The sequence below is a fragment of the Haliaeetus albicilla genome, chromosome 1 (assembly GCF_947461875.1).
Source record: "Haliaeetus albicilla chromosome 1, bHalAlb1.1, whole genome shotgun sequence".
Taxonomy (NCBI): domain Eukaryota; kingdom Metazoa; phylum Chordata; class Aves; order Accipitriformes; family Accipitridae; genus Haliaeetus; species Haliaeetus albicilla.
The window spans coordinates 33,677,747-33,702,413 of record NC_091483.1 but is presented as its reverse complement, the minus strand read 5'-3'; the positions used below and the strand labels follow the sequence as shown (position 1 = coordinate 33,702,413).

General features: G+C 38.5%; 1 protein-coding gene across 10 annotated transcripts in view; it reads left to right on the top strand.

Annotated features, from left to right (window-relative positions):
- The window catches only part of CCSER1 (coiled-coil serine rich protein 1), a 723,849-nt gene that overhangs the window by 135,141 nt on the left and 564,041 nt on the right, over positions 1 to 24,667 (top strand). The window lies entirely within an intron of this gene.

Sequence of the window (24,667 nt, the reverse complement as noted above, 5' to 3'; positions counted from 1 at the left end):
GGTTTTCTAGATAGTTAAAATGACTGCTGCCTACCCCAGGCAGTTACCAAAAAGACCATTGCTGAAAATTGTGATACCATTTGTGTGTGCCAGAATAATATGCTTCAAACAAAGAAGGTTTGACTTGAGATGTGAGTGTAACTCGATCCTTTCTCTCATGGTTGGTTAAGGCACTGTTGCACTGCCTTGATAAATAGCAAGAACCAAGGTCAATTTGTGGTGTGTTCAGAATGATTTTATAATAGGATTACCCAAGGTCTTGGTAAGTTGTGGCATTTGCAGTGGGTAATCCTGCATTTCCTTTGACTGTGATGTGGAACAGCATAGGGCCTAGTCCATGAACAGGAAAGGTCCAGGTAACTCCACAGGGTTCGGAGAGACTTAAAATGTACGTGAGAGTTGTACTTGATCACAGATAGAGCTCCGAGTTTGTACTCTGTTGTGATACTCTGTTATGGCAGTGACATGCTTTTAAGCAGGAGTAATTCTCACCCTCTCTTTTACCTGCTGTTTTCTGACCCCTCTTTCTCCATCCACCCACCTAGCTATCTATAGTGCATATTCATGCAGACTTGTGTGGAAGTGGGGTTTATGAGACATGTGCCTACTGGTGTGCACCATTTTCAGTTCTGGTCCCTCCTTTGATGCAAATTTAGCAATAGTTACAGATAAACTGCTTGAATTATGCTCCTGTTTTAAATGTTTTGTGTTTGATAATTCTGTGAATGTATCTGAATTAGCTCTATGATCATTCTATTTAACCATTGTATTGTGCTTTTTAAACCTGTTCTGCATATCTGCTTATAGGTTAAAACATCCCTTCCATTTTATTTGGTAGAAAGCAAAGTAGCCAGAGAGTATGGAAGGTTGTAGCAGGAATATGTGCATGACCATAGTTTCCTAAATTGCTGGGAGCTAGGATGCAACAAATTAACTGCACAGAAAAGTTTCTACTGTTTCTAATTAGTACTGAATAATGCTATTAACTGGTTACAGAAAGTCAACTCATGGATGAAGAAATATGGGTCAAAAAGCTTCAAAAACTGACATTACATTTTTATAAGAAATCATAGTGTTTAGACTTGTTCGTTCCCTTGACCTGTTGGAAACAAATTAACTGGCAGAACCATTTTCCATAAATGAACTGCCCTAACATGTTGCACTTGGCCTCACCTGTGGTTTTGTCCTTCTTTATGTTTATAAAGCACTGAATGAACAGTTAAGGAAAAGTTATGTCCACTATAAAGATTTGCAGCAGCTTCTGGAACAGCTAAGATCATAATGCCTGAATGACATTATACTTGCTAGAAAAGTAATTAAGATGGAGATATGATATGACATGTAATCCTTCTACTCTTGGCTCATTATCCAGGGCAAATGAGATGCTTTTAAAACAGAAAGATCTACATTGCCCTTTGAAGAATGGTGACCATTTTTATTCTGAGCAGTAACGTAGAGACACACGTTGCAGTCTATACATTGTCTTTAAGCACAAAGGTGTTTCTCTTACTAGTATTTGCTCTTTGATTTATTTGTTTGGTGGGGGGTCTAGCTGCAAAAATTTAGGATTTGTCTAGTTGACACTGTTGTTTTTCAGTCATTCAGTTGGAAGAAAGGTTGGAAGTATAGAGCGACAGTGTAAGTTGACACAGTTTCACCAAATAAAGCTGATGTCTTTATACTGGGTTAGGATATGGCACAAAATGGTTAGATGTGGTTTTTTGTAAGCTGTCGTCTTAATTCGTGTTAAGATATTGAGATAAGAGTCTTGATTTTCAGAGTCTTTTAGCATTTACATACCACTGAAGTACATAAAACCCTAGAGTTAGATACTGACATCTAAACATTTTTGACAAGTTGCTTTTCTGATTGCTATATTAAGGTGTGGCTCACTTCCAGGATTTAAGACTTTTCAACCAAAATTCTTTTTAGTAATTCCAAATCAATCCATTCTCTGTTTTCACTTTTGGGCTTGTTTGTTTTCTCCAATAGGACTCTCAATTCATACTCAAATAGAATTCTTCTAAACTTCTTCAATTAAAATATATTATTAAATATTATTGATGCTTTTTTTTTATAAGCACGTGAATACAGAAGTGATCAAATGATCACGTTCAAGATATACAACTAGTTTAACGCAAGCTCATCAGATTGGAAGTGATCATATTTCTGGGCATGACCATATAAGCTATTGCAGATAATTGGGAAGCAATATATGTTTTTAAAAGATCTTTACTCTTGCCCCCTTCATAAACAAGATGACAATGGATTACACACTGAGGATGAGCCAGTAGCGTTATGGTAGAATTTGTTATTCTAATCGAATTTAAATAAAACCAAGGGGCTATTTAATTATTTTAGTATGTGACCAGCCTGAAAACAAGAGTAGTTGATTTTCCATAGCATTTGCTAGTAGCTGGTTTCTTGGACTCTTTGTAAAGGCTTCTTTAAGACAATGGGCTTGATAGTTTGCCTGTGGCTTGCTTCACCAAAAATCATTTATGACAATCCCAGATGTTCAGATTTGTGAGCCTTCTCTTCCCTGTTGGTACGTGCTGTCCATTGTATACAGGATTCAGCCCTATGTTATGTCAGCTTTACATATTTAAGCAGTTTCGTAGCAATATTTGTTTATGTTCCTAACAAGTTCCTTAAGTTTCTCTAATACTTGAAAGGGATCTGTATATCTGACATTCACATGTGTATCATACTGAAGTCAACTGGGAGTTAATATGTGTGCTTCTAGATCCGTTATCAAAATGAAGGTGTTTATGAGTACAAAAATATGACACGAAATGCTGCTTTTTGCATGGAAACCTTAAAATTATTCTCTTCCGGAAGTCAAAGCTGTCAACACTACTGTGACTATTTGTAGTGCAATAAAAATCCTGTTGATGTTCTACATACTGATGCTGATTATAACATTTATTTGGTTAAGGCCATCAGTCCCAGGGCTATATTACAATTCAATTGTGCCCCACTTTGGCTCTTTATAAGGATTTCTGTGGGGAATTACCATGGGGGGGAATGTTCAAAGGGAAGCTCTGTTCAGTATTTTAACAAATACGTTGAATATGGAGAGGTGTAATTGGAAAATAATTCAGTTCTTCAGTTGTTATGGAGGGATAACTAACAAATCAGGCAACTTCCTATTCTTCAAGAGCCTATGAATATCTCTAAAATGACAAATTACATGAATATGAGGGCTAACATCACATCTTTGATTTGAGTATCACAAACTATTCCTTGGTCAGGAGGCTGTATGCAGCAGGCTGTATCATTGAAACATAGCAATTCTGAAGTGTAGTGCCACAGTTGTTAAATACAGTTGATGGGTTGGTTAATAGTGAATTGAGAAAGTCTCTTAACTACCATTAGGAGCTCCAGATTTTTAGAGACTCTTGTTAAGGCCTGATTTACAATAGCTTCTGCTTTTAGCTGCTGTGGTTGAAAAGAATAGTATTTGCTGGGGTGAGGATATGTCTTTTTGACTTTCTACTGAAGTTAAAAATATAATAATAATTTAACAAATTAATTGTATTGTATTGATCTACCATAATTTTAGTGACTGTTTATGAATAGAAAATAAGATATTATTGGAAGGATTTATGGGAGAAATGGGTATTAAGGAGTGAGTTTTAAAAGAGGAGCTAGGAGCCAATTGGCAGGCAAGGAGACATTGTTCCAGAAAGTGGAACTCTGTATTAATTAAAATACAGAGCTAGAAAGGAGAAAGATCTGTCATCTCTTTCATTGTTTGTGATTTTTTTTATTTGTTACTCCAACTCAATTTTTACTTGTATTCTGTCCTCTCAGCTTTTCCCTAATGAACTGGTTGCCCTCCAGCAGCATCCTCATGAAATGGGGTTCCTGCAAAAAGGCACTATGAACCCTGATGAGTAGCAGAAAATTAAAAAATATCCTTAACTTTTTTATCCCTAACCATGCAACTGAAGATAAGAAGATACCTGCAAACCTCATGTAGATAATTCTACTCTGAATGTACATTTCTGTGCCCCGCTAGTTTTAGCATGGCTTTAGAAGTCTGGAATTCCCTCATTTCTGGCCTTCCCTCCATAAGTGAGTTTACTGCATTAATTTACTACTTTTGCTTTTGTTTTAAAGGCTGTATTGCTGCGATAAAGAATGTGAGAGAGAGACATTTTATTATCCCACCTAACACAATTGCTTTGAAATTTAATAAAATAATATTTATATAGTACTTGGTGAGTGGAGAGCACTACTGCATACAAATGCAAAATATTAATCAACTTGATTCACTGAGATTTTTGCATATTGTTCTTAAGCTGGAATGTTTAAAAGTATGTCATATTATGCTTAGATGATGAGCCTTGAGGGTGCCTTTTTATTACTCTTAAGTAAATTAGACTTTTAAAATATGCTACAGTGTTGATTTCCTGTTGTAAAATAATGAAGTTAGTGGTTTCTGTAGCGGGAAATCATTGCTGGTTTATAGAAAGTGACAACATTAATTTAACCTCATTCATTTTCCTTTTCCCCAGTGAAACATGACTTATTTGATTCCAAGTATTGATTACTCAAATGTATAAGGAAGACCTTTATCTTCAGTGATATAAGCAGTGGGGAATTTATTCAAGCAATGCACATTAATGTGGGTGAGTTGTGTGCTTGTATTGTGCCATAGCCTATTGAAAAACAAAATACTTGGGTTTGTATGGTTAGTATTGTCATTAAATCATGACTGCAGTAAATAGTAGCCTTTTCTAAAAGTTCACAAAGGCATAGCTATCCAAGGTCTTTTGTAATTTCTTAACTATTTGCTATAGGTGTCATAAACCCAGTACCCCTGCATCTTTCTACAAAGACACAGGTGTGTAGCTGGGATTTGTAGTGAGTTGGCTGAAGTCAGGGGGACTGCTTATGATACCAAATATTATGCACATGCGCGTGTTATCTCCACACCATGCTCCACACTACACAGTGACTATTCACGAGTTTGATGTTGATTAGCTGTGAACACAGACTGGTCTGCTGCATCCATCATGTTGTTGCTTGAATGCTTGCTGAATGGTTTTAAATAATGTAGCTCGCTATAATTTTTAAAGAGAGTTGTCTTCAGCTGGAGCTTTAGCCATTTTTGGATTTAATGCCTCAGCCTCATCTGTAAAGGAGTGATCCAATGTACACGTAAGGCATAGTTATTTCACCCAGCATAGTTCAGAAATGAAATTATTTCTCTTATTTGCTGGAAAAAAATGAATTAAATGTGGAAATATGAAAGTATACTTTAGCATCCATCTAAATATTGTTCAACTCTTAAACCAAACACTTTCAGAGATAGGGTGCATTTTGTTCAAACCTAACTTAAGACCATCTCAAAAGTTTTTAAGTGTGTGCTAAATTCTATGTATGTGGTAATACATGCTTTGGTACTTGCTCAAGGTTTATGAATGAAAAAGAGTATACGTGACTTGAGAAAATGACTTTTGATGTGGTGGTAATGGCTTTTATGTGCCCTATATAATTTTCTTCTATTAGTGGATGTTGAGAAAGAAGGGCCTGTTCTTGGTGTAGCTTTGTGTTGAAATAACTGAAAGCAATGAGCATGTGAAGTTCTGATGTAGGAGTATCACGTTTATGATGTAATGCTTGCTCATGTATACATAATAAAACACAGAAAAATAGTTATTACATAAATGCTCTTTATGTTTAAATGTAATGCTGTGGTATGGTGTCTGCTTAGCACTGTCAGTAATGAGCAGGGAGAGGCACATCTTAGTGAAGTGGTTGGAAACTGTGGGCTCTAACCTTTGTCATGTGTTTGTTTTTACTTTAGTGCACATTGGTGAGATCCAAAACATAGTGTGTTGGGCTACAGTACTCTATCACAAAACAAATATTTGTTTTTTCATTTTAAAAAAAATATTATTAATTTGACATATTAATGTATGGATTTTGCTAACTTCCAAGGGCAAGGCAGAAATAGTGTTTTAATTTTTGAGATGGATACACAACTTAAACATACTTATTTAAATGTCAAATTACAGTCATCATATCGGATTATGATCTTTAATAACATAATTACATTAGGTATTAGCAGCCTCACCAACAAAAATGCAGCGCACTTGTTTTTTAGAAAGTGGAAGTCAGGAATTTTTATTGTGTTTCTTTTAAGTTCAGATAGCCTGCAGATCAATTGCCATCAGTACCCAGTGAAACTAGAATGTTGGTGTAATGACCCAGTGATATTAATTAGGTAGTTGCTGAGTTATATTGAATGTGATGAACAAGCTGTGTGAAAATTCTGTGGTGGGTTTGGAGCTCCTCCTGTGTCTATTAATTACATGTACTAATTATATTTATTAATTTTTTAGTGGAGGGTAGGAGTGCTGAGATGAAACCCCTTTGGTGTTTTGGGGTTTTCTTGGCCAGGAGTGGGAGAAATACAAATGCTATTAAAGAAAAAGTACAGAAAAATTCAGTGCTGGTAGTGGGTCATTAACACAGGTAGTTACGAACTGTAAAGCAGAAATAAATTTGCTTGCTTTTGAAATGTGAAACATCTACTAAATGTAATAAGGGAATAGGAAAATATGATGTATTTATAAATTATACTACTCGTTTTGGCAGCAAAACACCAAAAGCCAGCTCCTCAGCTACGGTGCATCAGCTGGGATTCATCAAAACCAAAAGCATTAGCTATTAGTGTGCCCAAAGCAGGGTGGTTGCAGGGTGCCGTTGGCTCTGGGGCTAGTCCTCAGCCAGCCAAGGGGTGGCTCTTGTCAGAAGCCTGGAGTCGGCATCAGTTTCTGTGGAGGACAGCGTGGGCAGCAAGCTCTGGCACTAGCACTGCTGTTGTCTGGGTAGATGGTATCTCATTTTATAATACAGTGGCCAGGGGCAAATACCACTTGTTGGGTATTCTTACTGAGCTTTCTAGCAAAGCAGACCTCCTGTTCCCAAGCAGAAGTTGTCTCCGGGAGTCTGACAAAGTGCCTGTGTAATCCATTCGTGTTTATCAGTGCAAGGGAAGCAGATTTTTCAGTTTTTAATTTACCTTTAAATAGAGAATAGGAAACAAGATCCTAATTATGTATTTTTGTCAGACAACTGCTTAGAACCAGAGAAAAGATACTTAGTTAATTTGAATGTATTGCTTTACTTGTGCATGTATCGTTGGCAGCAAATTATGTTTCTGTGTTTAAAACCAATGACAACTTTTGATTTTTAATGGGAACTGGGCACCCAAATCCCTGAGCTCTTTTGAAAGCTTCACCATTCCCAAATGCCACCTTTAGAGATGTATATGTTACAGATCAGGTTAAACTAGGGCAGCATCCCTTCAGTTTTCTGCAAAAACAGAGCTCTGTGTCTCTGCCAAAATGGAGGTTCACAGATTATTTAGCTCAGTAGCATCTTGTATTGTCACTACAGATTTTGGACAATAAGATAATAAAAAAGTAAGCAGTATACTAATAATGAACATAACAAAAACTGATGTGTGAATTCACTACGTTAATTACAACACTACATAGATATCCTAATAGCGATTAAAAGGGGAAGTTCATGTTAGTTTTTAATTTCGCAAGGGAAAAAGTCTCACTGAATAAATGCCTGCTAATCATCTATGAAACTCCTTGTCGTGAAGGGAGAGCAGCATGAGCCCGAACTGTGGCCAGCATGATTTCACATGTACATCTGACTTCTAGCATGGCTTTGAAGTATGGAGTGGAGAGTCACGTGCAACTAGTTTCTCAATAGCTAGAAAAGTTAGAAACAGAGGGATTTTTGTATTTTCAGAATCACCTATTCTACTAAGCTACACATTTTCCCCTGAAGCATTGTTTAATAAATCTGACACAGTAATGGAGTAACTTAAGGTCTCCAGGGAACTGAAATAAAACTTGGCATCTTCTGTACTCTTCTAACCATGATCTACAGCTTCTGAAAGAGCACTGGGCATGGAGGAAAGGGATCTTTGTGGTCTTCGCAGTGAAAGACTAGGTAGCATTATCAAATGAAAAGAGCATATTTGTGTTAGTCAAAAATAACGTTTGCACACATGTGGCTAGGCCTGTTATTAGGAGTCTTGAAGCTTAAGTTACTGACAGTAAGGAGAAGAAGAAATAATGACTAGAGAAGAAGCTAGTATTACATTGGAATGAAACTAAATAGAAATTGTAGGCTGATATAACATTAGTCCTCTAACATCCTGGAGCACCCTGGTCCACATTCTGGAAAACTACTGAATTGAGAGTCCTGCTTCTGTTCTGTTATTTATGTAAATGAATGATGTAATCTTATCTGAATTTTAATTGAGGGAAAAAACCCCACAGCCCGGAACTGCTACCAATTTAACTTTATCCTAAAACTTTTTTAGTGTATTTTACCTGAAAAGTTGAGTTGTGAATGAGCCTAGTTGATGAGCTGCAGGAGGCGTGTTAACACTAGCTTCTAGCTGTGCTTCTCTCAGAGTATGTTTAAAACATGTCTGAGATATTATAGATAATTGGCCTGTGGTGTGCGTTCTCAGTGGATCAAGGAAAATATTCAGTTTCCTGAGCAAATTAGTATTTTTAACTCTTTTTTTGGTGTGGAGAGGGGTGAAGGATTGATATGTTCAAATAGTGGGTATAAGTTAGGTTCCTTTCTGGCTGATACAAATTTATTGATGATATGTACTTGTATATCCTATTCAGTTAAATGAAGCAGTTAGAAGATCAGCATCACAGAACATCACAGCCACAATTTAGATGCCAAGAGGTTTTTCCTTCATAAATAGACAAGAAGGGCAAAAGAGCACGGTCATGAAAGACTTTGAGTGAGATGCATTTGTATGGTTATCATGGAGCAATTAGAATCAGAGTCTGTATCTCAATTTCCTGCTTTTTCATAATTATAGTGTGACATTTAGTTACAAATCCTTATTCATATTGGTATGCTCAGCCATCATTTACTGAAGGAACAAGGGCAGTAATTAAAATAGGCATACTGCCTTTCTTCATTCCTTTGATTTTATACATACATTGAGATGAAACCTCTTTAATAATATCTGCAGGCAGAAAATAAATACAATAATAAACATTATGACAAATCAAAGCATACCATCCTATTTAAAGCAATTCTGCATTTCTAGATGGCAAAGTTTAAGTAGGGTGTCAAGTGCTGCTTTTCTGTCCTGCTTTTTGAGTTTACAAAGATCTGCACTGGATGTCTTGCCAAAATGGAAATGTGAGGAGAACTTAAGAGAGGAGCATGCTGTTTCTTCTCAGTTTTCCATGAGTACAACCAAGAGATTTAGGGACTAAGAGGAACAATTATTAGTTCACAATGATTCTGCAGAACAGCCATAACTCAGTTGTATAAAAACAACTGCACCTTCCATACAAGTTCTGCAGTGATCCTACTTCAAGGTCAAACTGAAACTGCATGTGTTTAGAAAATGTGAGTTAGCAATAGCTTTTGACATTTTGAAGTATTTATCTCTGGGATCCTTGTAGCTCCACTCTTAGGTAAAGAAAGGAAGGGTAGTCTGATACTTAAAACTTGAGTCTAGGTGTCCTGCGTTGAGCTGGGTTCTTTGATGCAGATTTCCAGTGTTACTACAGGCTAGTCACTTAATTTACCTGTAGTACATAGGAAGTGGTACTCCCGTAGTCATGGGGGTTTGCCATTAAAATTTGAGAGATACTCAGCATACCATTGGGATGGAGCTGCGTTAATAACTAGAGTCATTACAGTCTTTAGAGGCCAATTATGTTATATTTTGTGCCTCTTCATACATCATTCCAGGAAGTGGAGCAGACACTACCATTGCTGGTGTGTCCGCTACTGTTATTGCTCCTGTTATTTTTGTCTTCCCTTCTGCTGAAAAAATGCCAAAGCAAAACACAAGCTTCTTTGTAACAGGAAAAAAAAAATACTGTAAAAGCCTATCATACTCATCAACTAAAGCCTTGGTTCAAAAATAAATTACTTTTTACATCTTTCCAGAATTGTACCTACCATCCATCGTTACTCAAAGATTGGGTCATATCTGCTGTAGTGTTTGAAAATATTAGTTCACTTTATTGTTGTATGTCTTGTACCTGAGTCTCTTGTGATGCCCCTTCTTTTATTCCTGTGAGGATTCTGTCAAAAACTTAATATTGTTTGGATTTTGTCAATTTTTATTTCTGTTTTTACCTCTAACTTCCCTTGAGAGGGAAGGAATTCGCAAATAAATGCCATGCAGGTAAGTCAGCCATGAGATTTGTTGCAGCCTAGTTTCAGCTTTAGGAGAGGGGGTCAGTAGGTAGCAAGCGCTTTGGATGTAGATCAGGGGCACACAGGGGCTTCCTGAGAATGTTTCAGCCTCTTGGAGAGCCCCAGAAGTCTGTGCTTTTGGATTGTATAGCTTAGCTAGTTTTCTGTAGTATGTTGTAAGAAGGAAATCATACACCTCTCTTTGCAAAAGGAAAAATTAGTAATTGTGATGGTTTAACCCCAGCTGGTAACTAAGCACCATGCAGCCACTCACTCCCTCCCCTCCCACCCAGTGGGATGAGGGAGAGAATTGGGGAAAAAAAAGTAAGGCTCATGCGTTGAGATAAAGACAGTTTAATAGAATAGAAAGGACAAAAATAATAATGATAATAATAACAATAATAATAGAAATAATAAAAGAATTGGATTATACAAAACAAGTGATGCACAGTGCAATTGCTCACCACTTGCCAACTGATGCCCAGTTAGTTCCCAAGCAGCGATCTGCCCCCTGGCCAACTCCCCCCAGTTTATATACTAGACACGATGTCACATGGTATGGAATACCCCGTTGGCCAGTTTGGGTCGGCTGTGCCCTGTGCCAACTTCTTGTGCCCCTCCAGCCTTCTTGCTGGCTGGGCCTGAGAACCTGGAAAATCCTTGACTTAGTCTAAACACCACTTAACAACAACTGAAAACATCAGTGTGTTATGAACATTCTTCTCATACTGAACCCAAAACATAGCACTATACCAGCTACTAGGAAGACAATTAACTCTATCCCAGCTGAAACCAGGACAGAGATAAACTCTGAAAGGTGACCTTGAAGATATTTTCTGGTTTTACCTTCTGTACTTAGGCTTATTTTAGGATTGTTTGATCTTACCCAAAGTAAATAATGTCCAGCCATCTCCTTCTCACACACCTGATTTCAAAATTCTTCCATGGAACCCTTACTATATAGGGAACAGCTTTAGAATGAAAGTTTGACAAAGCACCTGCTTGCCACCACTCCAGTAGCTTCTGCAAAAGACAATGCATTCATTATACCTATTGAGGATAAAATCAGCATTACTGGGTTTGTTGTTTTTTTTTCCCCTCCTGTTTCTGTAATGTTGTAACATCTTTAGGACAAAGAGTCTATTTCCAGTTAAGATTTAAAGGAAAGTGTGGTTGCAGTTGAAAATGTTCAGAATGTGCTTTTGAAAACAAGCAACAAGTGGTCTATTGCAGGGTGGATGACATATATACTGATGGATCTGCAAGTGGCAAGTTATGCACAAATTGATATTGCACTGACTCTATGGCTATCTGTATCATTTTTCTTTTTTCACAGAACCAAGTTTTTATCAGTTTGATATTTAGAGAATTGCTGAACCATACATTAGTCTGTGAAAAGCTGATTTCCAATGAAGGTTTCTCAACCTCCAAGAGTTGGAAGAGTTCCAAGTAGTCTGATGAATGGGTAATTTGAGAGCTCCTTGAATCTTGCTGTACGAAAAGTTTCTCTTTCACCATCAGCAATGGTGAAACTGAAATTCTTTCATATCTGTATAAAAAAAAAGAAAAAAAATCAGCATATTCCTGCAGGCAGTGCATTGCATACTAGGGAAAAGATGTTGCAGTTAGTTGTGGTGAGTAGTATGGTGTTAAGATGACTTAAGCTGCCAATAAAATAGGCAGTTGCTAAAGCAGAGGGTTATCGTAAGAGGTGAGAGGGGCTGGGATGCAGGCAGGTGTGCCGGGCTGACAGGGGCTGTGCTGGTACTTCAGGGATCCACGAACGTGCGTGTGAATCCAGACAGTTGGAGAGGCATGTGCTTTCACTAGTGACCTTCAGTCTTCACCAGCCCAAGAGGAAGAGGGGACCTGGCTGTCTGTGCTTCCATTTTATGCAGCTCCTGTACACAGGTGCTGTTGCAGGCAGCGCCTTGTCTGTGGCAGTCCGTGTGACTGGCCATGTGAGTGTCCTGTGCGTGTCCGCACGTCTCTGGCGTATGAGCTCATTTTCACTACTGGTTGAAGCTGCAAATGGGCAAGCGGCAGCAGCATCATTCGGGCTGGGGCACAGACCTCCCGACCGAGCCCCCACGGCTGGGCAGGAGGGATCTCCCCAGCCCCGGAGCCGCTGGAGGTGGTGGCCCCTTGTAGCATCCCCTCAGCCCATGGGGCTGTGTGTATGTGCTGAAAGTAGTGTGTACGTAAACACATGTCCCTAGTAGTAGTACATACATAAATGTAAAAGGTACCTGACAAACCAAAGGTGTTTCTTTGAGCTGTTTCAGGGTTTTAAATGCTTTAATTCCTCACACCCAACTTTTGAGAACTAGTGACAGGTTTTGTTTGTAACACAGTAACTGCTGAATCTGCAAGGGTGAGAAATAAAACAGAAAAATTGATAGTAAATGACTGTAGTGCTTTTTGGTTGTAGGATGGATAATGCGCTCATTTTCTCTTCCCTCTCTAAATATTTCCAGCACTGCAAACACAGTTCACATATTTTTTAGGAAAAAGGATTAAAGCAGTGTCTTTGCAAAGGTTAAGGAAACCAGAGAGGCCCTAGGGCCTGAGAAACCCTTATGAAAAAAGAAATTAAAAAAAAAAAAAAAAGAAAGTGTTAGTAGTAAACTTGTCTTTATTATAACAGATTATGATTTTGCTGGCTGTCAAAAGCCCTGGCAACATGATTAACCTGTTGAAGAAAACAGAATCCTGTTCTGACTTGACCAATTTTTTTCTCACAGAAGTTTTTCTTTATAAAAAAGCAGTTTACTGTAAAAATACACTTATTTGGAGGTTGAAAAGCAGGCAGTAGATAAAATGAAAGTACAGCTGTGTTGTAATATTATTTTTATGCTTTTTTCCCCAAACTGTTAATTTCACAGAAAACAGTTTTGACAAGCCTCTGTATTTCTAATATATTTTCTCCATGAATAAAACATGGAATAACTCTATTTCTAAGGTTCAATTTCATTGTTTTCTTCCCTACTCAATCTTTAATTTGTTTGTTTGACTTGTTTGGAGATTTTTGCAGCATTGGAGGTTCAGGAAAAGGTATTCTTTATGCTTCTTAATATAACATTACTGACAACGATGTACTACTTGTAAATTATGGTTTTTAGGCTAGAATGACACAGGTATGTTACTTAATCATCTTATTGTCAGCGTGTATTAGATTAAATGCAAATAGCTCCTGGTTCTGAGGATTTTAAATCAAAACCCCTCAATTTGCAAATACAGCACGTGTGTATTCACAGACGGGCTGTGCAGAGCTGTGTGGAGTTACTCACGTGGAGAAACTGGTGACTGTATCATTGTGCATCTGGAAGTGGTGGTTTTGGCTGTGGAAGGAGGTTTACCAGGCAAAAGGCATTGCCTTGTACTGAGTTTTCGTGGTGTACTGTGATCCTTTGACACTAAGTTATGACAGGCAGTAAATAGTAGGAGTAAGTAGAAAGGAGAAAAGAAATGAATAGAAGAAGGAAAAACGGCATGGGAAACACCTTTAGCTTCTGTGAAAAATAACATACTTTGGAATGAAGTTGCTTTAAATTTGGTTTAGAATGATATATGGCAAGCGGCAAACTCTCCCAGCTTTCAGATACCAGCAGAAGTATTATTCCGTCCCTCTATTCTGAAAAGAAATCAACAGGTTGAATGAAATGCCAGGAGTGTGTTCTTCACGCTGCAGGGGTCATAAGCAGGAGCTCTCCGTAATACAAGCATGCTTGCTGTGTGGGCTGCTTCCCTTGTTCCCCACAGCAAACACAGACTATGGGTAAGAAGGGATGGGGAGGTATGTTACGTGGTATATCTAGTCTCACAATAGCCTGCATTCTTACCTAACCTGCAAGAAAAGCTCCTGAGAATTTCTCTGTTGGCATACAGGAATAATGAGCCATTGAATCAGCTCAGTGGCAGGTGCTAGAAAGGTGGTAAAAAGGGAATGCAGCGAGGCCTGAGGAGATGGCAGAAAAGGCTGTGCTTTCTTCCAGTGTGAGAATTTATATTTCCCAGATTTTGTAACTGTAAGTAAAAGGAGACACTTTCAGTTGCGTAACTTTTTCTTCTTAAATACAAATGAGGTTGTTCTTCTGCCCCCCCTGCCCCGACCCCACCAGTCACTTTTAGCTTGTCTTTTCTCTCTTTTTTCCTAACAAGCTTCCTGTACTTTCCTAGAGTATGCAGGAGCCTGTGTTATCTTAGATGACATTTGGATTTATTATGATTGCAACTCTAGCCTATGAAATCAGTTACATCAGCCTGTATCTTTTCAACCTTCAGTTAGTTCTTGATTTCTGGTAACAGTGTATTCAAGTAACAGTATGTTTTGAAACTGTAGGTCAAAGATGGTAAGTCTTGCTTGCATGCAAGCTTACAAGTCCACAGTTTGCCAGTTTGTTACTGATACAATAATGGAGAATGCTGTCTCCCAATAGGCTGTTTTATTCTTTATGTTGTAGAATAGAATCACCATGATTATTTAATAACACTAGTTGTATTTATAAATTATAAGTTAGGCATTCTGGAGTCGGCAGAACTCCTTGGAGATCAGCCTACTTTCTAATTATGTGTGGGGATGAAATGTCCCTGTATTTATTGCTGCAAAAATATATTTGAAATTTTGATATCTCATCAGGATTTAGGTCACTGTGTTTACTGTTCTATTCAAATTCCTATCTGTATAAAGGATGAGTCAGCACATTTTACATTTACCACTTATCCCTTTGATTTCTTTAAGTTCATTATAGTTTCAGATCTATTCTATGTCCTTACTGATTTGTATATATGCATATTCACTAGTTTATGGGAAATACATTGCTAGTGTGTCAAAGAGTACTTAGAAAAAAGACATCTTTCCTTTAGGAAACAGAAATTGTTTGGTGCTTCAAGAATTTGCTGTGAAAGCAGCTCGGTGGAGCGTTAAGCATGTATTTAGCCTAAGGCACATAACTATATCCACTGAAGTCAGTGGGATCATACACTTCAGATTTAAGCTCATTTGTAAGTGACCTTGGTCCTAGGAGCTTGGACTTGGTTCATATAGTGCCCCGTGTGTGACTCAATTTTTATAGCTATTCAGTTGCCATCATTTGCCTTAAATATAGTTATGTTGTGGCTAAAAGTATATGTAAGTACAGTATTGCTAACTATAGCTATCTATAGTTACAGATAGCTAATGTATGGGCTATTTTCTTCTTATTTGTGGTATTAATAGCAGCATAGTTTAGAGGAACAAAAGGTCATATTATTAAATGAGTAACGATTATTTTTCTTAAAATAAATTTTGGGATGCTGTCTAGCTGTTTAATTTTGTGTGTTTTGTAGGCATGGATAGGAAAGAAGATTTGAAGATACCACAAAATTTTTGTTTATATTGCAAGGCAAATTAGAGTTGGTAGCAAAGCACAGTATGTGTATTTCAATTAAAATGTTAATATCTTTTCAAGAAAAAAATCCTGAAGAAGGTACTCTTCTCTAGTGAGGCTTAGTCCATACAAACTCTGCTATTTTCCCAAAACAATGAGGGCATAATTCCTGACTCATTCTTAATCATCCAAGTAATGTAGAAATAGGTAATATGAAGAATTTACTTCTAATAAATATTTTCTTTAAATAGGTTGTTTGGTTTTTGGGTTTTGGGTTTTTTTGTGTTTTTTTTTTTTTATAACTGCCAATTTTCTACAATCAGTAGCTTGAGGAGACCTTGAAAACAATTATGTGGTGGAAGGAAAGAAAACCCACAGCAAAAATAACTTATTCAAGGTTCATTTAAATTAAGTTCATTTAAAATCTCAGCATGCCTTTTAACCCCCTAGACTCCTGTTTAAGAAGTGATGTGAGATTAGTTCTTTAATAAAGTAGAAACAGATCAGAAGCAGATTAGGTCCTTCACTATCTCTCTTCTTAAATAAATTCTTTTTGTTTCTCTTGCATGAATGTAGCGCCTGAATATTCTGCATCTAACAGATGAAATTGTTGGGCACTATGTCAATTAATTTTGTAGTAATTTCACTGAAATTGATTCAAGTCATCCTAGAAAGTGTTACAGTCTGGGTTTTTCCTGAAAGAGAACTTTGTCCTTCTTGGCAACCTTGTTCACATGTGTAGGTTTCTAACTAAACTACTCTGAATAAGGGATTCTTAATGAGGATATTTGATTTTTCTTAACCTAAACCAAAGACCATGATCTCACAGGTTTGTTTCTGCATTTTGTATCTTGAGCAGGTATTTTCCAATAAATTTTCCCAGTGGGTGGCTAAAACTATACTCCTACTTTCTTCTTTTCCATACATATTTTGAAAAGATTTTTTTTTTTTATGAGCACAGGATTTTTACAGGATCAGTTTTCCATCTCTGATATGACCTCTATAAACATCTAGAATACCTCCACTGGGAAAAATGAGTCAAAACCCAGTGAAAGACTTAAATTAATTTATTTTGAAAGAGCTTGTGTGTTGTAGAATCAAATAAAAATTTCTGGAAAAGCAGTTTTGTCTCAATAAGCGGAGGCTAGATCTACAGAGTTTTAATGGCATCTTAGCTCCTACCTGAGTATGTGGTCTGTGCTGTTAAGTGCTTTAACCTCTACTCCTTACCCTTCTGGTTAGGTACCAAGTAATCAAATCACTTATGAAGGTATCACGCACTGATTAAAGTGGTTTTATGGAGTTATGGAGTACTCGCCGTTCAAGTGTCAGATGTTATGATTTGATAAAAATCCAAGTACTGTCTGTATTTCCTTTGTCTGGTACAGTGCATACATGCAGTAAATAGGTTACGTATGGATGCAAAAATAAAGTAGGTTAGGTATAGACTGCTTACAGGGGGAATAGATCTATGAAGCCATAGTTCTTTAGGCTGTTAGCAATGTGGTGAGCTGTAATTTCTTGTGTGCTGATGCAGCTTTCCATACTTAGCTGTACTTGGCCTTTGGCTCTTTAATGATCTCAGTAGTTTTGTTTTGGTGGTTTGTTTTTTTTTTCCTTGTTATTCATATGCATCATTCCATGTAGTATAGCTGTCCAGATTGCAAGAGTAAGCTAATAACTTTTCATGCCTTTTAGCATACCTAAGTATTTTAAAAATAACAGCCAGTGTGCTGTCTGAGCAGAGGATAGAATTTAGAAATATTTATCTGGGGATTTTTTTGCAGTCTTTCACCTTAGAATTTTATGTAGTGGCTTTAAAAGTTCTATTTGTATTTTCCATAGCAAATACCATAAAGAGTATTACACTGTTTTTATTGGACAGCCTTGGACTGTTTCCTGTGATTTTTTTCAAAACCCTTTTCCTTAGCTGGTAGTCATTCTGAAAAATTATCATGTACTATCCTGAGAAGATTTAAGTGTGTTTGTGTGAGATAACATTACAGAAACAAGAATTCTTGCATGCTGAAAATACTTAAAACTCCTTATTTTCTTAATTCTTGAGGTGGCAGCAAAGCAATGCTGCTGAGTCACTACTGATTATTACTTCTGCAGTTTGTCACTTGAAAATGGGAATAAGAGTAGTTCAGATATACTGGAGGTGACACAGAAGACGTTTTAGAATGGGTTCTTGTGGACAGTGTGAGAGTTAGAGTTTCTAATGAAGAAGTAACCTAAATTTCACTCATTTTCAAGCAGCAAATTTTCTCTTCCTGTTAATATAGCAAATGGGGTTTTGTGGTTGTGATCTAGGGATCTCTTCATGCCCTATAGCACTTGCTGAGTATTTGGAGAGTAGTTTGAAGGGAACATAATATTCAATACGTTATTTATGTTAGATGATTTTTTTTCAATATTTTTGCTGAAAGGACATCTCGCATTGGTAAGATGTGTGTTGGCTTTAAGAACAGCAACAAATGTTTTGTTCTCTGTATAACTTTACAGACAGATCTACTTTAAAGAAAAATTTGTGTTAGGAACTTGGTTTCAATTTCCAAATGAATACAGAGCTGTGCTTTGCTTTTGAAAGAATCCTTAGCAAACTGATTGGTAAAGATGTAATTTTGCTCCAGTTATAAAATGCAAAACAGCTTAATTTTGTTATTGTATCAGACTGTCCTCCTTGGTCTTTGGTGCTTTATGATGGTAGGGTTGATTCAGCTCTAATGAAACTGGGGAGGGGTAAGGATAACCTGAATTTAACAGATTCATATCTTCTAGTGTAGACTTGCTGGTTTCCTTAGAGATGTAGTATGTTACATACACTAAAACAAATGGATGTAAAATATCATTGGGAGGTTTAATTTAGTCAAGTACTGTCATTTTAAATAGATGACTATTGAGTTAGATGAAAGAATTTACTTCCAGTGACTTTGGAGAGAGTGACATTTGATTCATGTTCCTGTTCACATTTGTACCCAGTAGGGAACTGTCTGGTAACGTGAGATCTCATATGTCTTTCACATAATTCAGAGATTCTAACAGTGCATCTAGCACTCAAGGGTATCGTGCAGATTTGTGGATTCCCTGTAGTACCTCTGGTCCAGAAAGCAATAATTATGCTGACTCAAAAATGTTGTAGGTTTGGTTGTTGGATTTCTGGGTTTTGAGGATGAAGAAAGGAAAAAGTAGCTGAGAAGGGGAGAAATATTTTTCTTGTTAGTTTTGATTTTCTTTTTTTTTTTTTTTTTTTCCCATTTAACTAGATATGAGTAGAGGCTGTGTAAACATTAACAAATAAGAATGAATATATTTTTAAACCAGTTTTACTTGATAAATATCCTAAATTAAATCAGCACTAATTTTCTACTTGTATGTTAGTCTTTTGTATTCCGAACAGCTTCTTTTCTGGTATGTTTCATAGTCTTCCCAGAAACTGTAATGGAATTACAGTCCTCCTCTGAAGAAGCAGAAATAAGTCATACAGTTTACAGGAAAAGTGTGTAGTCTCGATTCAGGACATTTGAGATCTGTTTCTATCTGTGCCACAGATTGTCTATATAATCCTTTGCAAGATACTCTATTTGCTCATCAGTATTTATCTGTCACATAAGGATCCTGTTGGGATGCATTCTTTATTTCATAGGTGTTTATAAACTGTGATCCCAAGTGCTATAATATTTCCTGCAGTTTAATAACTTACAGTAAGTGTTTGGCAAATAACTTTCTGATACCAACTGGATTGCTTGAGAAATGTTTTGTTACTCCTTTTTTTGCTGTAAGTTTTCAAGTGATGTTTACTCTTAACAAAAGAGAAAGTAAATAGCTTTAAAGTTGACAATGATGAAACAGTGCTCTACAGGGAGCTCAATCTCTTGATTGTCAGTGAATAGAAGCAAACAGGAGATTCCAAACTGGAGTATCAGGAATGAGGATCAAGAGCTGCACTCACAGGCTGTGATAATGAGCCTGGACTGAAGAAGGGGCTGGTCCAAGGGCTCCAGTGCTCTGTGCTGTCATTCGGCAGATCTATAGGTGTGCTCTCATCATACATACTGTACCAAAGTGTAAGATGTTATTTGGTTCACAAGTATTTATTCTGTACATGCATCCATATTTTAACTGAAGCTCTTCATCCTGAAGAATCTCAAAACATTTTATGGCATTACAAGCAATATTAGTGGAATTACACCTGTAATTGTATTCTTAGTTTAAAACCCAATTTGGAAAACAAACTACAATGAGAGAAAAAAACCTGCAAACCACCAAGATGACAAAACTGAGCCATTTTCGTCATCTACACTTACCAGTATGCCCTATACCCAATCATAGATTGGATTGTTTCGTGACTTTCTGGATCCTGTGGTTATAAGACCTTCTCCTCTGTACTGTTTCCTGGGATCCACTAGTATTGAGAGTTCAGATGCTTCTGCTATAGAAATTACTAATTATGATGTTGCTAACATCTGTTTATTTGCAGAAGTGGAAAAATTCTTTCAAAACTAGAAGAAAATGCAGAATTTTTGAAAGAACACATAACTGACCATCCCTACTTGTGTGAAAAATATTTTGACATCTTTCATCCAGCCAACAAACATAGATTTTCTGAGCCAGTATAAATCACTTTAGTTCTGGAAGTGTTGGTCTTATGTTAACGAACTAAGCATCTGTGTTTTTACGCTGTAACTATGAAAAGGCACAGTATCTTCTTTCACAATATTGGGACAGGGAGCCAGTGATCTTGTCAAAGAAACAGAACCAATCCCCAAGTCACAGGTGTTTCCTGCTTTTCCAGTGGTTTCTCATCTAGATACTCATTGGACCTAGTGCAGTCTGTTGTAATGGGGAGTTCACAGCCTGGAATACCATGCCTGAAAACTGATCAGTTGAATGCAGTCATATCAATTTACAGGCAAATTGCATGATACTTTTTTGTGATAAGTTTCAAGTATTATCACTCAACAGATATCGAGGGCAGAATGGTATGGTTTTATATATAATTCAACATCATGGACTGATCATTTTAATGCATTATTCACCTTGAGGAGGTTGTAGTTTCCTCAGTATGTCATGGACTTTAAGCAGGAAAACTGAAGTTCAAAGAGGCTACTAAATGTTTTCTGAGCCTCAGGTTGAAGAATCAAACGTGTTTGTTTAAAATATAAACCAATTATTCCTGAATTATACTGATCACCATAGTAACCTACATTCATTGTATTTCATATGAAGTTATTTAAAGCCACTTAGCTGGAAGAAGTAAGTGTTGTCAGTTATTGATATATGAATCTTGCCTAATTATATTAGTGTGAAACATTTTTGTAGGATGAGTATTTCTTCATGCATTGTAGTTTCATGTCATTGTCATAATTAGTGTCAGTCATTTAGGTGAACTGTAATTTTGAGAGGTTTTTTCCATGTCACTCTTACACCATGGGTTGTATTCAGCATTTTAAAATTATTTCAGTTCTTTTTTTGGTCGTGTGTAATTGCAATCTTCCTTCTACTAGAGACACATGAATTTGGTTTTTCTTCATGTATCTGCCCACATAGGGTCTGCCTTGGTTGTGCTCATGACTTGCAGGAATTTCCCATATTTGAAGACTTTGAACGGCATGGAAACATGCCTTTCTCTATATGTTTTACTATTGCTAGCTATTTAGAATCATGTTTCTACTCTACAATTTAGTTAATATTGAGAGCTGTCCTGTTGGTAAGCCTGTCCCCCCTGCCTAGGTGTCTGAGCTGTTAATGAATCACTTCCCTGACTGAGCCTCTGCAGTTTAGAACTTGGTGTTTTAAGGCAAATCAAGATCAATGGACCACCACTATGGACTTCCGGAGGGCAAACTTTGGCCTCTTTAAGGCACTGGTTGAGAGAGTCCCTTGGGAGATGGTCCTGAAGGGCAAAGGGGTCCAGGAGGGATGGACATTCTTTAAGAAGGAAATCTTAATGGCTCAGGACCAGGCTATTCCCATGTGCCGCAAGTCAAACCGCCGAAGAAAATGACTGGCCTGGCTGAACAGGGAGCTTTTGCTAGGAGTCAAGAAAAAAAAGAAGAGTTTATCATCTCTGGAAGAAAGGGTGGGCAACTTGGGAGGAGTACAGGGATCTTGTTAGATCATACAGAGAGAAAATTAGGAACGCAAAAGCTCAGCTAGAACTAAATCTGGCCACTATTGTAAGGGACAACAAAAAATGTTTTTACAAATATGTGTCCTGGTTTCAGCTGGGATAGAGTTCAGCTGTCTTCCTAGTAGCTGGTACAGTGCTATGTTTTGAGTTCAGTATGTGAAGAAATGTTGATAACACTGATGTTTTCAGTTGTTGCTCAGTAGTGTTTAGACTGTAGTCAAGGATTTTTCAGCTTCTCATGCCCAGCCAGGGCAGCTGACCCAAACTGGCCAACAGTGTATTCCATACCATGGGACGTCCCATCTAGTTTAGGAACTGGGAAGTGGGGGTGGGGAATCGTGGCTCGGGGACTGGCTGGGTGTCGGTCGGTGGGTGGTGAGCAATTGCCCTGTGCATCTTTTGTACATTCCAATCCTTTTATTACTACTGTTGTCATTTTATTAGTGTTATCATTATCATTATTAGTTTCTTCTTTTCTGTTCTATTAAACCGTTCTTATCTCAACCCATGAGTTTTACTTCTTTTCCCGATTTTCTCCCCCATCCCACTGGATGGGGGGGAGTGAGTGAGCGGCTGCGTGGTGCTTAGTTGCTGGCTGGGATTAAAGCACGACAATATGTTAACAGTAAAAAGAATCCCAAGGAGAATATCTATCCCTTAATGGATACAGAAGGGAATGTAGCAACCAGAGATGAGGAAAAGGCCGAGGTACTTAATGCCTTCTTTGCCTCAGTCTTTAATAGTGAGTCCAGTTATCCTCAGGGTACTCCACCCCTTGAGCTGGAAAGTAAGGATGAAGAGCATAACATACCCCCCTTAATCCAGGAGGAAATAGTTAGTGACCTACTATGCCATCTGGACACTCACAAATCTATAGGACCTGATGGGATCCATCCAAGAGTACTTAGGGAACTGGCAGAGGTCCTTGCCAAGCCACTCTCTATCATCTATCGGTGATCCTAGTCAACAGGGGAGGTCCCACAGGACTGGAGGCCTGCCAGTGTGACTCCCATTTATAAGAAGGGTCGGAGGGAGGATCTGGGGAACTACAGGCCTGTCAGTCTGACCTCGGTACCGGGGAAGATTATGGAATGGTTTGTCTTGAGAGCACTCACGTGGCAAGTCCAGGATAAGAAGGGGATCAGGCCCAGTCAGCATGGGTTCATGAAAGGCAGGTCCTGCTTGACCAACCTGATCTCCTTCTATGACCAGGTGACCTGCCTAGTGGATGAGGGAAAGGCTGTGGACGTTATCTTCCTTGGCTTCAGCAAGGCTTTTGACACTGTCTCTCATGGCATACTCATTGCAAAACTGGCGTCTCATGGCTTGGATAAGTGTACTCTTTGCTGGGTGAAAAACTGGCTGGCTGGATGAGCCCAGAGGGTTGTGGTGAATGGGGTGAAATCCAGTTGGCGGCAGGTCACAAGTGGTGTTCCTCAGGGCTCGGTGTTGGGCCCTGTTCTATTTAATAACTTTATCAACGATTTGGATGAGGGGACTGAGTGCACCCTCAGCAAGTTTGCAGACAGCACCAAGTAGGGAGGCAGGGTCAATCTGCTTGAGGGTAGGGAGGCTCTACAAAGAGATCTGGACAGGCTGGATCGATGGGCTGAGGCCAATCGTATGAAGTTCAACAAGGCCAAGTGCTGGGTCCTGCACTTGAGTCACAGCAACCCCATGCAGTGCTACAGGCTTGGGAAAGAGTGGCTGGAAAGCTGCCCGGCAGAGAAAGACCTGGGGATGCTGGTTGACGGCCGGCTGAATATGAACCGGCAGTGTGCCCAGGTGGCCAAGAAGGCCAACAGCATCCTAGCCTGTATCAGAAATAGTGTGGCCAGCAGGAGCAGGGAGGTGATTGTTCCCCTGTACTGGGCACTGGTGAGACCGCACCTCAAGTACTGTGTTTAGTTTTGGGCCCCTAACTACAAGAAAGACATTGAGTTGCTGGAGCGTGTTCAGAGGAGGGCAACCAAGTTGGTGAGGGGCCTGGAGCACAAGTCTTATGAGGAGTGGCTGAGGGAGCTGGGGCTGTTTAGTCTAGAGAAGAGGAGGCTGAGGGGAGACGTTATCGCTCTCTACAACTACCTGAAGGGGGCTCGTAGTGAGGTGAGTGCTGGTCTCTTCTGTCAGGTGGCTGGAGATAGGAGAAGAGGAAATGGCCTCAAGTTGAGGCAAGGGAGATTTAGGTTAGATATTAGGAAAAATTTTTTTACTGAGAGGCTTGTCAGACATTGGAACAGGCTGCCTAGGGAAGTGGTTGAGTCACTGTCCCTGGAGGTATTCAAAAAGCGAGTAGATGGGGTACTTCAGGACATGGTTTAGTGGGCGTGGTTGATGGTTGGACTCGATGATCTTGAAGGTCTTTTCCAACCTAAATGGTTCTATGATTCTATGATTCAATGGTGATTTACCTTAAAATGTGGTTCAGGAGATGATTTAAGAGCTGCCCAGACATTTTTCTGCATGGGTAGATGGATAGCGGTGATCTTGCAAGCTATCCCAAGTAAGCTGTTGGTGCTATTCACTTAGTCTTTAGTTGGTTTGGCTAAATATCCAGGCAGAAGCTAAGTTCCTAGGACTTCAGACCTGTCTTAACTGCAGTCCTTCATTAGTATTAACAGCAGGTGCTTTTGAGTGTCTAGGTTGACATCCAGAGCTGTATCACTTTTTCCTACTATGTCTCTCACTGTCCTTAGAGCATGAGTGCAGACAACTTCAAACTGTTACTTCTACACCTGGCCACTCTCTCTCCCCTTTGCTCTCTGTCACTGCCCAGGGCTGAAATTCATATTGCCTAATCATAGAAATCTACTTTTGAACCATCAAGGACTATTCTATGCTCAGTGGCCGATGAGCACCACTGCTTGTTGTGATACATACTTCAGATGTGCCCATTTCTCTGCATGGGCTATAAAGGCATCTAAACAGCTAACCCAGG